Genomic DNA, 16,970 nt, shown 5'->3' on the forward strand with positions numbered 1-16,970 from the left:
CACTAGGGTTCTGTCTTCACAGGTCTTATCTTCAAGAGTACTGTACACAACTAGGGTACTGTACTCACTGGTCTTATCTTTAAGTGTTGTGTACACTAGGGTTCTGTACTCACAGGTCTCATCTTCAAGTCACTACGGTACGGTACACTTCTTCTGGACCAATACGGAACTACTAGAACTTTGAACTGAAGAGTTACAGTATGAGACTGGAGCTGGAAAAAATATATGCATTTCGATAAGAAGGTTAATTGGGGTATGTTGCCTTCGGGGCTAGCAGTTTGGAGACATCTTAAACTGGTAATTCCAGACTAGGATATAACAAGGACATTTCTCTCCATACCACTGTGCCTGTACACAGTTACTGTATGTCTTTTTTCCTAACCTCAAAGCCAACGTTTGTGCTAAATTCAGAAGCATACATGAGCTAAATATAGAATTAAATAATACAGCTTGTATAATTATCATGTGCAAATGAAAGTTAATTCTAGCCCACCCACATCTTCAGTTGTGTCCTTTAATTACAGTTATAAGCATACAGTGAATGTGATTAAATGAATTGATCCACTGTAATGTGAAAACTCCTCCCTGAAAAAAAAGGGGAACTTTGCTTTCACTTTAGTTTTAAAGGAAAGAAGGGAAAGTTTGAAGGGAGAATGCAGGAGCTGTAACAGAATCTGATAACTGTGAGTACACCTACTGTAGTTAAGATGTAAGAACACACATACTGTATTATTGCGTCCTTCTGTCTCCTGTGTTTGTGAAGCTTGCCTGTTTCTACTTTTAACGTGACTCCTGCAGAACTGTCAGTGCTTTTTCATGCATCAGTGGAATAAAATGCTGTGCATAGGATGTGCTCTTATGTTTTAAAATGCCTCTCCCCCCCCCCCCCTGCTTTTGTGGTTCACTTCATTGCTTCTGTTGCAGACAAAGGGAAATTAAAGTAGATTGTTCTGTGTGTTCTAGGAAATATGAAATGTAGAAAGCTGCTTTAGGGCTGTTGTATAGTGTGTGCGGCCGTGCGCGCGCGTGCCTGTGCGAAGGCGCGTGCACGTGCCGCACACGTTTTGTGTGTATACTGTGCACGAGTGATGTACTGTATGTGTGTGTGTGTGTGTATGTGTATGTGTGTGTATGTATGTGTGTGTATGTGTGTATGTGTGTGTGTGTGTGTATGTGTATGTGTGTGTATGTATGTGTATGTATATGTGTGTATGTGTGTGTGTGTGTGTGTGTGTGTATGTGTATGTGTGTGTATGTGTGTGTATGTATGTGTATGTATATGTGTGTATGTGTGTGTGTGTATATGTGTGTGTTTATGTATGTGCAATTTATTATTTATTTTTTAAAAAACACATTGGTAAAAATAAAATATTTATTAACATTGTGCAGACACACACATACACACATACATACATACACATACACACGCACATATATATACATTTCAGCGCCGGTAGCGTTGCAAAATCATTCTATTCCCCGTCTTCCCCGCTGTTGTCCGGAGGCACGATCACTGCATAGAAGGGCTGACTAACCTCAGCCAATTATAAGTGCCGCGCGCACGCACGGCGTAGCGCACGCGGCCACTATATAACAGCCCTTAGATTGTCAATGTGCAGAGTTCCCGGGATGTAGAGGCATTTGCTGTACAGTAGCAGTGCCCCAGAAATGTTTCACACGTTGCTTGGGTTTATGAAACACTCTTCTTCACTTATTGTACAGCAGTCAATTATTTATTTATTTTTATTTATAAAAAATGTTTTACCCGGAAGTAGTACATTGAGAGTTACCTCTCGTGTTCACGTATGTCCAGTACCATGTACCATTCCATGTTTTCTGCCTTACTTCTATGCTAATGATGAAACCAGGTAGGATTTATGCAGATTTGAAGATCATCTTCAATATGTCAATGGAGAGGACTGTATAGAAATCTACATAATAGTTACCGAGGGCACAAGTTCGTGAAGCAGCCAAATGTTGGACTTTGGACTATTTACAACACGTGCTGAGTGTCAGCTGTACACAGAGGAGAACACCTGAGATACCCAGGATATATGCTGATTAAAATCTGCAAAGTAAATTGAAATTACTTAAATTTGCATATATCCCAGGTATAAAGGTGTGTTTGGAGTTGTATATAAGTAACTTGGGACTTTAGTAAAGACTTGCCCCCTTCCTCAATTCCCCTTTGCTCTCTCTCAAACCCTCCTCCTGTGTCTCTGTCTCTCTCTCTCTCTCCTTTCCCCTTCCCTCTATCCCTTTCCTCTCTCTCCCTTCCTTTCTCTACCTCTCTCCCTCTCCTTCTCCCATACTCTCTCTCTCTCTTCATCCTCCCCCCCCCTTCCTCTTTCTTTATGTTAGAAAGGCAGATTTTAGTAAACTATGGAAGAACCGCTAAGGAATACTGTACATTTGAAAGTTCTTGCAGAATAAAATACAGAAGATAAATGGGTAGTCTTTAAAACATTGGTAGATTATTAAACTTATCAGTTTATACCCTCGGGTAATAAACGCACAGTGCATAAGAAACAAATCCAAACTAATGTGGCTACATAAACAGATTGTTTATTAGATTGTTGAAGTTAGCAGGGACAGATGCATAATTTCAGTATTTAAAGGAATGTAACAAAAGTTGCAAAAGGGCAATCAGATTGTAAAATATGAAAATGATAAATGCATTGCAATGGAACAGAAAAAACAGATCATACTGCAGCAGCCCTTCAGTTTGAGATGGCCAGCAAATGTGATGGTAATAATAAGAAGTCAGAGGTATCAAACAAATCATTTGCCTTGGCAAATTTATGAATAAAATGCAAAGGCAACTTAATTAAAGGAATGTAAATAAAGCACCTGGTCCTGATTGCCTGCACCAAGAGATTCTTAGGGAAAGATGCACGAAGCTACATTAGCCTATTTAACGTTAACCTAAATTAATGTTAGGCTTAACCTAACACCTATTCACTAAAGCAAATAACTTAACATTAACCGAGTTCTAGTTTTTAATAACGTATGGTTATTATATTTCATGGCCATTTGTGCTAATTAAACTGTATGCAAAATAGGTGTTGTTTGAAGGGAGTGTTCGGGGAATATATATAGCAAGTGGGACTAAACTAAAATACCTCACTCTCTCTCCTCCAAAACCCACATTTCAGGGTCTGGATAGAGCTAACCCAGCTCTCTTAGGCAAGACATGAATTAATGTCAGGTTATTTGAAGCCAACGCAAGCTAGTGCTAAATGACCCTAACATTAACCCTATGCTAGTGAGCTAAATGATGGCCACTTAGTGGATTATCATTAAGCTCAGGGAAAATAACGTCCCTTATCAATTTAGTAGCAATGCGAGGAATAAACCTCAGTGTGTGGCGCTACTAGCCCAGTAGACATGCGTGCATCATGTGGAGGCATCCACATTAACCCATGATGTAACGTAGTCCTGAGTATAAAGCGGAAAGCTGTAGCAAATGAAGCCCATAAGCAATCACATAGGTATAGGGAAAAGCTGACCTCGGCGATCATGAGGTCCCCCGACGGGAACCAGCAGACCCCCGCAATGCCAGACCAAATCCCCTAGTGACGGGCAATAACGCAGCATACAGTTCAATGATTGGGGTACTCACAAAATCAACCGCTGGTGAATGGAAGACATCCGGTAGCAGCAGCAGCAGCAGCAGCGTGCATCCACAGGTAAGTGCAGGATAAGGAAAAAGGGAAAACTGAGAGCACAGCAAAAAGCACAGCAAAAAGCACAGCAAAAAGCATGGAACTGGAGGCCAATAGAAAAAAAAGTTTCTCTTTTTAAACTAGGCATGTTTCAATAAAGTTTTTGTTATTTTTTTTCTATTGGCCTGCAGTTCCACGCTTTTTGCTGTGCTCTCAGTTTTCCCTTTTTCTTTATCCCTTACCAATTTAGATGTATAAAGAAAAAATGCTGTCTTGTGCTCGAGGGCAGGGGAGCGCGAACGTTTGCTACTTCGCCCCCCTGTCTTGCCTGCCGTGGTGCCGCCCAGAAAAATCTCCTGCCCCCCAGTTTGCACGCTCCTGCTCTCGGTGGTGGAGTGATGCTCCATTGAGCTCAATATATACGGTAGTCGCTGCTAGCGGTGGTTGTCAGCGTTGCATCCGTGCAGCGGGACTCCGGTGCATTGTGGGACTGTCCCTCGGGGGCCCTGCTTCCGAATGATCAGCGAGTCAGGAGAAAAAAATAAAACGGAGCAGGTAGACTGAAGCCTGAAACTCAGGGACCCAACCAAGAAATATAAGAAGACTTTATTTAAACACAAGTTTAAAAGCAACTGTCATCCCCAAAAAGGACCTCCACACGGGTTTCACACCACTAAGGTGCTTTCTCAAGGATTATGGAAGGTGTGTCTAGCATCGGAATGATGTGGCACCCACCTGTGATGTCACAGTACATGCATTAAGAAAATACAAATCATGTGTGTAACAAAGCTTTAGCATTGGGATCGTGAAGACTATTAATTACATGATTAAGATAAATATGGAATTACAGTAGCAACATGCTGCATATACTGTAGATGTATACATATTAAATTGAAAGATAAATAAAGACTGCTAAATGTTCTACTCCTAATGTATGATGTTGATCTTAATAGCTATTGTATACAGAGCACCCATAAAACACTTTTTATAGATACATAAATAGAGTTTCAATTATACCATTGGTTACTCCAGCGGTGCGCAAACTGTGGGGCGCGACCCCCAGGGGGGGCGCGACACTGCCGACGGGGGGCGCGGGGTTTACAGAGGCCCCGCGCGCTTCCCGAAGGCACTTAAATTAAGTGCCGGGGGAGCTGCAGGGCCTCTGTAAACCTAACTTACCGTGGCTCCGGCGGCTTCCTCCCTGCGGCGCCATGGCAACGCGGCGTCAAAATGACGCCGCGAGGTCATGTGACGTCACGTTGCTATGGCAACGTGACGTCATTAAGCCGGAGCGCGGGTAAGTTGGGGTTGGGGGGGGGCGCGGGAGCGAGGGGACAGCCATCAGGGGGGCGCAGGGAAAAAAGTTTGCGCCCCCCTGGGTTACTCTAACACTAGTGGCACTGAAATGGCAACAGTGTGGTATCAACTTGGTTATTTAAAGCAAAGGTTGAGAAATGAATCTCTTGATGGTGCTTCTAAATCCAGGATTGTGCAATGTTAGCCATAATGCTTAGGAGACCGGGGTATGTTGATTGTATATTAAATGTGTTGATGTGTGACAGGGTATATGGCTCACCATATGAAGCCTAACAAGGACAGAGCAATAATAACCACTTTACAAGTGAAACCACATGGAAGCCCCTATATAAAGAGACTCACAGTGCAAACACTATGTGGGTAAAACATATCCTGTATCATAGGCTGGAGCCCTGCACATACCCTATAGTCACAATAACCATAAATATAGTAGGTCACTCACATATTAACCCCTTCTGCTCCATGACAGCGTGCATCCATTCCGTTTTGTAGGTATAGTATATGTAGAAAGATGGTGGAGCACTGCAAAAGAATAGGGCTGGAGGCAGATCCGTGAAAAAATAAAAATGCTTTAATCCAAATGCATGGTAGCAACAGCTACATTAAAACTGTCCTCTAACGTGGTTAATGTAGCTGTTGCTACCATGCATTTGGATTAAAGCATTTTTATTTTTTCACGGATCTGCCTCCAGCCCTATTCTTTTGCAGTGCTCCACCATCTTTCTACATATTGGTTATTTAAAGGGAAACATTGTATGTAGAGATGAAAAATTGGCGTCTTCTCTCAGTGTCTCCCATTGAAAAAATAACCATGTCTGCATAGCTAATTATCAATGGCTAATCATGAAGCTATACAGTCCTAGATAGCAATACATTGATCTCTTAAATTGTCTTGATGAATGACATAGCAAACTCATTCATATTTAAAGGGGGTTCTTTAGCATCCCGTAGTTAGTCATAATGAATGGCAATACAAACAGAATAAAAGAATGTATATGCGTGTAAGATGTTGATATGGGGATTACATCAAAACCAATCATGTAAAACAGTCATATATATGGAGGTGCAGCAACAAGATCAGAAATTAAGATCAAGCATTTGACGGCGATAAACTATGAAACTTGATGGATAAGTCCATATATAACTACCGATGTTCATAACTTAATTGCACCTGAAATAGAACTAGAAACTAGAGCATAACTAGAAATCCGAGTGGAAAAGTGGCTGCATATACAGTATATACTGCCTCCCACCTTTTAACCCTGAGACATTGTGCAATCTGTGTGCTCAGACAATCCTTAATGTTGGACCAAAAGAAAGAAATTCTACTGAAAAATGTTGCGTGATCTTGAGCCCCGTAGAAATCCAAATGATATACTGTACATAGAGAAACACCATGTATACCTTAAAATGGTGGACAGATCAACTTAATACAGTACATAAACACTTGGGGAACTTCCGCTCATTTTACGTACACTATGGAATAGAATATCACAATATAGCCATATATGGCTATTAAATAATCTATGTTTGTCAAACAGAGTGCAAAAGCAGTAAAAATGTTACAACAAAGATTCAGTTATCAAATGAGTTTATTTCAGGTGCACACAGCGGAGACAGCTTCAAAACAAAAAGCTCTCTCCCAGATAACACGGTATGCCATATATTTATACCCTAAAACCTAAAGCTCCACCCCTTTATGGGGGGGCTTGCACGTCACTAAATATTACCTCATTTTGTAATACATAACAATTCTAAAGCTGATGTCATTTTGTAATACATAGTAATACTGAATAACTGTATGTACACTAAAAATCATTATGGTGTTAAATGTGATGTCAGTTCTGCCACTTGGCACATTGTATGAGAAACAGTTTATCTTAGACTACTAACGAGGCTTTCTCATAATATCTGGCCTGTTTACACTTTCAATTTGAAGCTGATTGGATGAGGAAAGATCAATAAAGTCAGCTAGGAGCGAAAACATTCCATGTCTGTTTCACTGTAAGGATTACCGAAGTACAGCCGCTCGGCGCATCCTCTCGAGCACCACCGCGCACGCGCGGGGTGGCTATGGACCACATTCCTTACCAGATGCGCACAGCATGCACGCGTGCCAAAATGGCATCATCCGACGCCGCGGACTCTGGCTCCGCCCCGGATCATGACGCACACTGACTGCGCACAGAGCTCGCATGTGACACGTGCACCACGCCCCCAAGCTCCGTGTCAAGATTCATTAGCTGCACTAACAGCTGCACCTGCTCATAGATGCATTCTTTAGCTGCACAAACAGCTATACCCGCTCGTTGAGTCCTGAACCTATCACAGCTACCACAGAGGCCGCGCCCCCGCTCCACCCCCCATGGGGGTTGGCTGATCCAGCCTATATATGCTCACCAATGTTATATGCACATTGGCTGAGCATAGATTCCTGTTACTCTGTGTTTACCCTTGCTGTTCTTGCCTTGTCCCTGTCCTGTTGCTTTGTTACAGTTTTTGATCTTCTGTGTACCGAACCGGCTTGCTTTGACTACTCCAACCTCTGGCGCCTCTCTAATCCTGAACTCGGCATTGCACCTTGACCACTCTCCACTCTCCAACCCTTTCTTTGGCAAAAGTACCTTCTACGCTCCAGATTTCTCCTACGTTGAACTCGGCAAGTATAAAGATAACTCTGATATCTATATCCCTGACCCTGCTGTCAAGACAAACCTACACTCCGGACGTGGCCCCCGTGCCTGTGGCTGGTGTTGTTACCACTCCCATCTCAGTACCGGGGTCTCGTCCTGTTTGTGGTGAACACAGCGTGACATTCACACAGATTTCTTCACATAGAAAGTCACAAAGACAAGACAAGATGGTGGATTCAAACAAAATGGCTGCTTTGACCCTAATGCTGCTACATCAGACCCCCTAAAGTCTCAACTTCGTCAGTCCCTCCTCTAATTCTTTAAAACATTGTTTTTTTGAGAATTATTAGCATGATTTTAGTCCAGAAACACGTTGAGAGGCACAGGGGTGCTCTATCATCTCATAATGCTGCTTGAGGGTATAGGACCATGCACGGGGTGCCTGCCAAATGTAGTCATAGTCTCGTATGGCGTTGCGGCCAAATTATTTTCCAGAGTTAGAACACTGTACTTGGCATCTTCTTTCTTCAAGGGACTGCTGTAAATAGGTTCTGCAAACAATGGCATTATGTCTGCAGAGAGGGTAGCACATTTGTGGATTATGCCTTTGACAACCGTAACACAAACATAGATGACAATGAGTATCACGACCTTTCTGCTGCTAGCTAAAGATAATGGCATCTATCTCTACCATCATATATTTTGAGAATTAGCACAACATTCTATTACTGAGAATTGAGGGGGTTTGGTGTCTGTGGAAGTGAATGCATGATTATCACTTCTGCACGCATTATATACATCCTTCACTCAGAAAAACAGAACAAAAAATGTCTGCGATGGCCAAAAATGGCTGACTTATGATCCTTTCCTTGTGGCTGACACATGCCCCTGGGCGACCCCCTCCTCTCGGTGAGGGTGCAACACACTTCTGGATCAAAGTTTTGCTGCACATGACACATACATAGAGAGTGATGAATACTGTCAAAACACATACAGGAGCATTCACAAGCCTCACTTCCAGGGAACCAATGAACTTTGTGATGTTTGTGGGTGAGATGCTTAGTGTAGTGTTACCTTGACCATGGTGATTGATATCTGCGATGTATAAGGAACACAGGCAGATGAGTATTGCTGACAAAGCTCCACAGAGCATCATCATGACAATCCTGTCATCTCTCTGTGGGTTATACCTTCACAGACCCAATGGTGCATATATCTTAAAATTCTAACTTATACACACTATAAAAAGAATAAAAATATTGAGTCTTTGAATAAAAGGAAATTTTCTGAGTCTTTGAAAAAATGAAATGTTCCTGATAAGATCAGGCCTCTGCCTGGTATCTTATTTTCCTCGTTGGTTAACGGTCAAAGTTTATGTCTCGTCAAAATGTTAATTTGATGCGGCTGTGCTTTAGATGACTTTGGTCTTTGGTGGAACAGGAATGAGTTTTATGTGATCCACATGGATCCAGGAATCTCTGACACTTTAATTGCTGTATTGGTGGATAGTATGGGCCTTTTCATCTGGGATGAAGAGCATGCTTGCGTAGGAAATATTTAATTATTAACCCCTTCTCGAGTAGGTGCACTTTCAACTTTGCCGAGAAACTCAAAAAATGTATTAGTGGCATACAATACTTATTAATTGTTTTATTACCAATAGATGGTCCTTAATTTGTTCCTTTGAACTACTGATAGTCATAAGTCATCCCATAAGTGTCTCATAAGGAGATAATTTATACCTAGGAACAAATTCTTGTGTCAATGTGTTTACTACTGTCTTAGACAGATAGACAGAGGTATCTCCTATTAATGCTCCTCCTATTTAGAACTAAGCAGCTAATGTGGACTTGACTGTACTACAATCTAAGTTCCTAAGACTTTGGGCCTCAGCCATTGTCAAACCAATGGCTTTCGTAATCAACTCTATCCTGTCTACAGGCCATATCCCTAAGACCTGGAAAACTGCCAGAGCTGTCCCAATCTTCAAAAGTGGGGACAAAAACACTGTCTCAAACTACAGACCAATCTCTCTTCTCCCAATACACACTTGCTCTCATTTATACCTCACTGTCATCTCCTCTGATGCAAATGGTATCAACCTTTTCATTAAATACTAACTAACCTTAAAACTTGCTCCACAAATTAAACATCCCAATAGCCTGCACTCATGGCTATTATTCCACACACAGTCACTCCTACCACACCCATTGTGGCCAAGCACTGCCATCTACAGCACTTATTCCCTCACCTGCTATCTCTGTAAATTCCCCTCAAACCTTAGATTGTAAGCTCTTAAGGGCAAGGATTTCCTTTCCTATTGTCTGATTTTGCTGCACTTACTATTCTATTCTTTGTGAAGTGCTGAGTACATTTTTGACACTATATATAAATAAAGTCATACTGTACACTACAATACAATACACTGCAATTACAAAGTCATGGACTAAAATGTGTTTACTCCCAATTAAACAATTGCTATACTAAGACAAATGCCCCTAGCCAATTCCAGTCTGGCCTCTACCCCAAACACTCAATTGTAACTATTCTGCTAAAAATGTGAAATGCCTTGCATATAATATATACCCTGCTCACATATGTAACTGCATTTGCAACTATGTACACTGGCGACACGTTTTATTGAAGTGCGGCCGGTTCCGCAAGCCGGGAGATTTCCCGGCTTGCTAGTGGCATCCCCTCGGCGTGCGCGGTCACGCGTCATCGGGTGCCTGCGCCCCCTGCATGCGCGTCCAGGGCTCCCCGAGGGAGCCCTGGTGTCCCGCGATGTTGGGGACGGCGGCAGGGGGTTCCGGGGGACCCGGCGGACCCGGCAGCGGGAGGAAGAAAGCCCCGATCGGAGGGCGCTCCTCCGCTGCTTCGGCGCGCGCCCGGCACCCTCCGGCGCGCGCCAGGTTACTGCTGCGGCCGAGAACGGGCAAATGCTCGAATAAACTCGGCCGCAGCAGTATCACCTGTCCTTTAACTCTATACCTAGAACATATCCAAAAACGAGAGGTGACTCCTAATGCACCACTTCCTAGCAAAACATTCTACAAATAAAATAAATAAATTAGCAACTAGGATGTTGTTTGCTTAATCAGCAGAATTAGAATTATATATTATACAGTGATTTTAACAGTAACTACTGCTTATTATAAAATAGGACACCTATGGAAAAAATAAATGGTTAAAAGTTATAAAATACATCACATATTCAAATAATAGTCATATGCTTTTGTATAGGACTTCACACTATTTTTTGTAATATAATCTCTTTGCACAGTGCCGAACACACTGACAGCGTTATTATTATTATTATTTTTTAAAGGCACTCAGAGAAAAATTTCAGAGTTTGTTTATCTTGGCAATTTGCCAGCCCGGGCGTTTCGCCAAAAAGTTCTTGAGAGTGCCGAGCAGATAACAAAACAGTTTCTCCGTCTTCTAAATATTAAGTACTGGATTGAAACTTCAGCTCAAAGTTAAAAATGGAGCTCTCTCCACAGCAATAAAAACGAAAACATTTATGGCCTCTCAAAAAATAAAAATATGGCCTCTCAAAAATAAAAATATGGCCTCTCAAAAATAAAAATATGGCCTCTCAAAAATAAAAATATGACAATTAATTAAACTGAGGTTAGATCAACTTATGAAAACACCATATATAATTTAAACAATACGTGCGAGCTTAAAATCTCTTTGCAACATATCCTAATCCTATAGAAATGCAATTGACGTGTTTTTACTGGTTTACACACAATACAGAAACCACAATACAGACACACAAAGAACATAGACACAAACTTCTCTCCTACAAAGCGAATCAACTTCTCATAAATAACCTGCTTTTAAAACTAATTTTTTTTATGCTCTGGAGCTTTTGAGTTAACTTTTCGTATTGTTTACACATTCCTTTGGAGAAAAGGGGTGGGGGGGGGGCGCGGTCTGTGCTGCTGTTATTCTGATTCTCTTTCTAGTTGCCATTAGAACAGAAGGAACAATAATATTTTCTGGTTTAAAAGACCTATTCGTGTGGCCAGTACGAACAAACCTTTTTAATATTTTCCTAGTTATAGGGCTACTCCCATTCTTTTCCGTTCTCTTCTCTCTAATAAGGCTGCACTGCAATTACTAGCAAAATGTCCTGCCTTTTTTTTTTTTACAATTATAACACTTTCTGTCCCGTCCAAACAATTTCTGTCCCTTCCAAACAATATACACAGTCTCTAATTGTATCCCAATTTCTGCATATAAACCTTTCATAAAAATAACCCTCAATATCTACTTCCTCAACACCATCATATGCCTTGATTCTCTATCGGAAAAATTCACTTGCTATTTCTTTCCTATTCACTTTCTTTTTCACTTGTTATTATATTAACTTCTGTCCGGGCAATGGTAAAATAAATGCAGCGGGACCCACCTGTCCCTCATCAGAATTCTTTTGACCCATATAAACGTAAGGTATGTTTCCCTGGGGGATTCAAAAACACACAAGACGGCGCTCCGTGAGCTTATCAATCCCACAGAAAAAGACCCCTCTTTCATTTAAACATCTGCGCAATTTGTTGATACTGGCCAACAAAATATATTTATATTGTCTCTTTTCGTTCTCTGTATTCATTCTTTATTATTTTCATCTGCAGACACACAATCCTTTGAGAATTTTTGGTTTCCCATTATTCCCCTGTTACAGAAATCAAATTTAATTGACCTGTACAATACTTCAGCTACAATAATCAACTGTTAATTGACCTGTACAATTTAGCGTTACAATAATCAGCGCAAGCTGATTACGTACAACTCTTTTGGCATGTTATTGTTCTGAATAGTGTAAATATGCAAATAAGGACCTGTCACGAGACTGTTCCCCAATCATTTATTCTCACCATAACTATACCAAAAAAAAACTTGAATCACTCCAGCGGGTCCAACCCAGTCCTGATAAACCTTATACTTTTATAACATGGATACAGATAAGACATTCTAACCAGATATCCATGAATTCACTTGGTATTTTAATGACAAGACAGAGCAAATGTACAATCAGGGACCCGTCCTGCTCAGACAACAAAAATATTTATCACAACCCAGGACGATCTGAAAACAATCCCTTAAGTATACAAACACTCACATTCATAACCAAAACACCAAAACTTTTAACGGGACTCTCACCTTAGCAACTCTTACACTTTAAAATGAATACAGGAACAGAAAATAATAAACTCAATTGATAAAAGCTGGATTCCCCGTCACTCAGAGAAACACCCTTTAAGGATCAGCTCTCTAAACAGCACTCAAACAATTTTAAACTCAGGCTTTCCTAAAAAGGTGCTTTTTACCTTGATTCTTATGAGTGCTCAGGTTTGAGTGTCCAAGGAGTGGCCTATCCAGGTGCTCTGCATCCGAGATATTGGGAACCATCCTCTGCTAACCATCTGTAAAAGCAGTAAAAAATGTTACAACAAAGATTCAGTTATTAAATGAGTTTATTTCAGGTGCACATAGCGGAGACAGCTTGAAAACAAAAAGCTCTCTCCCAGATAACACGGTATGCCATATATTTATACCCTAAAACCTAAAGCTCCACCCCTTTATGGGGGGCTTGCACGTCACTAAATATTACCTCATTTTGTAATACATAACAATACTAAAGCTGATGTCATTTTGTAATACATAATAATACTGAATAACTGTATGTAAGCTAAAAATCATTATGGTGTTAAATGTGATATCAGTTCTGCCACTTGGCACATTGTATGAGAAACAGTTTATCTTAGGCTACTAACGAGGCTTTCTCATAATATCTGGCCTGTTTACACTTTCAATTTGAAGCTGATTGGATGAGGAAAGATCAATAAAGTCAGCTAGGAGCGAAAACATTCCATGTCTGTTTCACACAGATTTCTTCACATAGAAAGTCACAAAGACAAGACAAGATGGCGGATTCAAACAAAATGGCTGCTTTGACCCTAATGCTGTTACGTCAGACCCCCAATTGTCTCAACTTCGTCAAGAGATAGAACCGATAAATGTATGTGGATAAGTTGGAAACTCACAAAATTGTTATTATTGATCCCCATCTATAGAAAATGTTTTAGATTCCAATCAGTTTTGAGACCGTTGGGTATGAGAGTGTCCAAAGTGAATATCCAAAACGCTTCTCGTTGATACAATAAATTTGTTCTGTCCCTTCCCCTAGATGATATGTAAACATGTTCTTTGGGAGTACACCTAAAATTCTTAAGGGTACCTAGGGGACAGGAAGAGAAGTGTTCAGATTCTTGAATACCTTGTATCACTATGCGCAATAAGTCCTATCTGCTCTAAGATCCTCACCTTCAAGGGTCTTGTGGCGAGACCTGCATACTGTTTGTCACATAAACAACTAAGGAGATATACCGTATGACGTAATTAATGTTACATGTCACAAAGGTATTTATTTTAAACGCCTTGTTTATTCCTATTGTGGAATGTCCGAGTCTTTTGCATGTAGGGACACATTTTGCAACGACCACCCTTGGAAGATCCTTTTAATGCTGGGAAAAAATCCCTTGGTCCTGTTCTCGGTCATTGATCTCTAAAACATACAACACACAATTGTTTGTGGTAAATAATAGACTCTAGGTGTGACATCTTTGATACTGTACATCACTTTAATATATATACAGTATCTTTATGTTAGAAAATACATAATACTTGATTTATGTCTTATTCTTTGTCAATTGTGTTCATTGGCTGCTGGGACCACATACATATTTCCCAATGAAACATGTACTGATCACAAGGAAAAGTTATTTGGTTGCCAGGAACAGTATGTGAGGTCTCCCAGGTGTACATCGTATGATAATGGAACTTTTAATTAAAATATTACTCTAAACTCCTAAGAAACAATTACTTTGTTTCCTACTTGAAGAGATACAAGTTACATGGCACCTGTGAAAATAGAACATGAGACCAGCTTGAGTTCTTCAGAAGATCAAAATAATTAACAAGCCTCTTATTGACTTACAATGGTAAACTGAAATAATCAGACTATCTTGATTAGATATGGGCACATTTTTTATTCAAATTTGAATTCAACGTGAATTGGCCAGTTCCTTTCAGCCGCAGAATTCTACAGATAAGTCTCCATTTGAATATATATATATATATATATATATATATATATATATATATATATATATATATATATATATTGTGACAAACGCCCCTCTTTTGTAGTGCTGACGTCTGTCTGGGTTCTTCCCGACACAGTCTTCTAGGGTTAATTATACAACAAACAGGATCATGCAAAGTATTATGCTGCTTAACTCAGGCTTCTGCCTGCTTTATTTTCATCCAATTAAGGTACTGCAGCTTTAACATGTGTAGGTTAGAGGTACTCAGATACTTTCATTCAGCAGTTCACACATTTCAGTGTTACAATATTTCCCACACTGTTATTTCAAGAAATAAAACCAAAATCATATAAGCAAATCCTATCCCTTTCAGGGATCTAACTACACATCAGAATCAGTCTCTCTAACAGCTGCTGGCCAACTAAACTGGTTCCCCAGCTTAAAACAATGCTCTCTCATTTAGGGACACAAGATACAGCACAGTCTTTTAGCAACAGCAGTAATCATTTGTTTTGTCTTATCTGTTCCTGGTGTCCAGGCAAATCCTCTGGTACTGTCATACGTGGAGAGGCCGTCAACCTCGATACTGGATGCAGGAGAGTAGCGACACCCCCAGCCCCCAGGCTCTAAGGAGAGAGAGACAAATGCAAAACCTCTCTGCTCTAAATACCTGTGCATGTGATTAGAAGAGCAGGTGAGGGAGAACTAGAGCCATTGTAATCTGTGGTCTGGATTTTCCATCCAGCTGCCTGAGTTAATGGGAAGCTGTGGAACGGATCATTTTTAGCTATTCCTGCACTTTCTGCTCTAAAATGGGGCAGAAAGCTGCCTAACATCTTTGGACTATGTCACATATCCCCCTCCCCAGCTCACACCTACTGGGGTGAGCGGCCATGGACCTCACTGGGGTGAGCGTCCTACCTGAAATACTTGAGCTAACTGCTCAGTACAACATTAAGTATTTACATGACACGAATATGAACTTCATTATAAATTTACCAACCGAAAAGGGCATTTTTTTTTTTTCCCATATTGTAAGCTACCAATATTTTTTCTCTTATACTACAGCCTTGTAATCTTAAGGGCCATCAACCCTGTATATTAATTTGTAGTTTAGCTACATTTTCAACACAGAGAACCAATATAACATTGTAATATTGACAAAATGCTTATTTGCATAGTTAAGTGTCCGTGACATAGTCCACACGTGTAATAAAAAAAATAAATCGGTCAGTTCCCCCAAACATTTTTTTTTTTTTTTGACTTCCAGTCTATTGCATCCTTTGACTTTATTTCATAGCTCGCTGCAACCTGCAAATGACTGGACTGTTTCTTTAGCTTCTGATGAGACCCTTGGACCAGATTCTCCTTGGCTCCACAGTGTGGTCCAGATTGGTGAGATATGGAACTATTCAGGCGCCGTGTTAACCTTCGTTGTTTTTTCTTTTCAATCTTTGATTTCCCTTTTGTGGCCATTACCAGGCCTTTGGGTTTTGGAGACCTAGTTGCCTCTGTACAAACGTAGTCCATATTAACCATGTCATCAGGATCTGTCAACAAGTTTGTTTTTTCAGGAACTGCCACCCACTTGGCTAAAACATCTTCTGTGTTGTCCTGGGTGTGTCCACTAGTTTGATAATCTTCTGGACAACGTAAATGAAATTGAGGATCTGGATTTTTGAATTCCAGATCAGGGAGTATATTCTCAGGAGGGTGCCTATCTGTTTCTGGAATAACAGCAGCACAATCAAAGTCAATTCTTTCTCCTTCCTCTTTGTCATCAGTGAGGGCATTGAGTTTACTTTCCCTGGTCTCCTTTTGTGACCGTGTCTCTTTTAGCCTTTGAATCTCTTTCTCCAACTTCATCTTTATAGCAAATCGTAATATTGCAACAGCATTGAAGATACACGTATAGGAACGTACAGCTTGCTTGGTTAGGAGGTAGGATTGATAGCCCGACTGAACCACTTTAGCCGCTTCTCCCATGTCCGTCATCTGTTTCAGAGCGAGGTTTAACTCTGTTTCATTTTCTCTATTCTTGACCTGCAGCTGCAGGTGCTCCTTCCGGGTCTTGTCCAGCTCCAGCTGCAGCCGGGCCCCCTCATTTGCCGTGTGGTCCAGCTGCTTGTAGATATCGGCCATCTCGCTTTTATAGCGCAGTGTCAGGCAAACCACCTGACGGACGGACACCTCCTCTCTCTTGGCGCACTGTATCTCGCGCTCAGCCATCTGCTTCT

At 40.9% G+C, this 16,970-nt stretch overlaps 1 protein-coding gene across 1 annotated transcript in view; it reads left to right on the plus strand.

Moving 5' to 3' along the window:
* The first annotated feature begins 573 nt into the window (after positions 1–573).
* SLCO2B1 (solute carrier organic anion transporter family member 2B1) overlaps positions 574–16,970 on the plus strand; it is a 194,908-nt gene continuing 178,511 nt past the window's right edge. Inside the window, exon 1 of the mRNA XM_075592777.1 lies at positions 574–683. The gene's annotated coding sequence lies outside the window, so the exon portion shown is untranslated. The remainder of the gene's footprint in view (positions 684–16,970) is intronic.

This window comes from Ascaphus truei, chromosome 3, assembly GCF_040206685.1.
Source record: "Ascaphus truei isolate aAscTru1 chromosome 3, aAscTru1.hap1, whole genome shotgun sequence".
In the NCBI taxonomy this organism is placed as follows: Eukaryota; Metazoa; Chordata; class Amphibia; order Anura; family Ascaphidae; genus Ascaphus; species Ascaphus truei.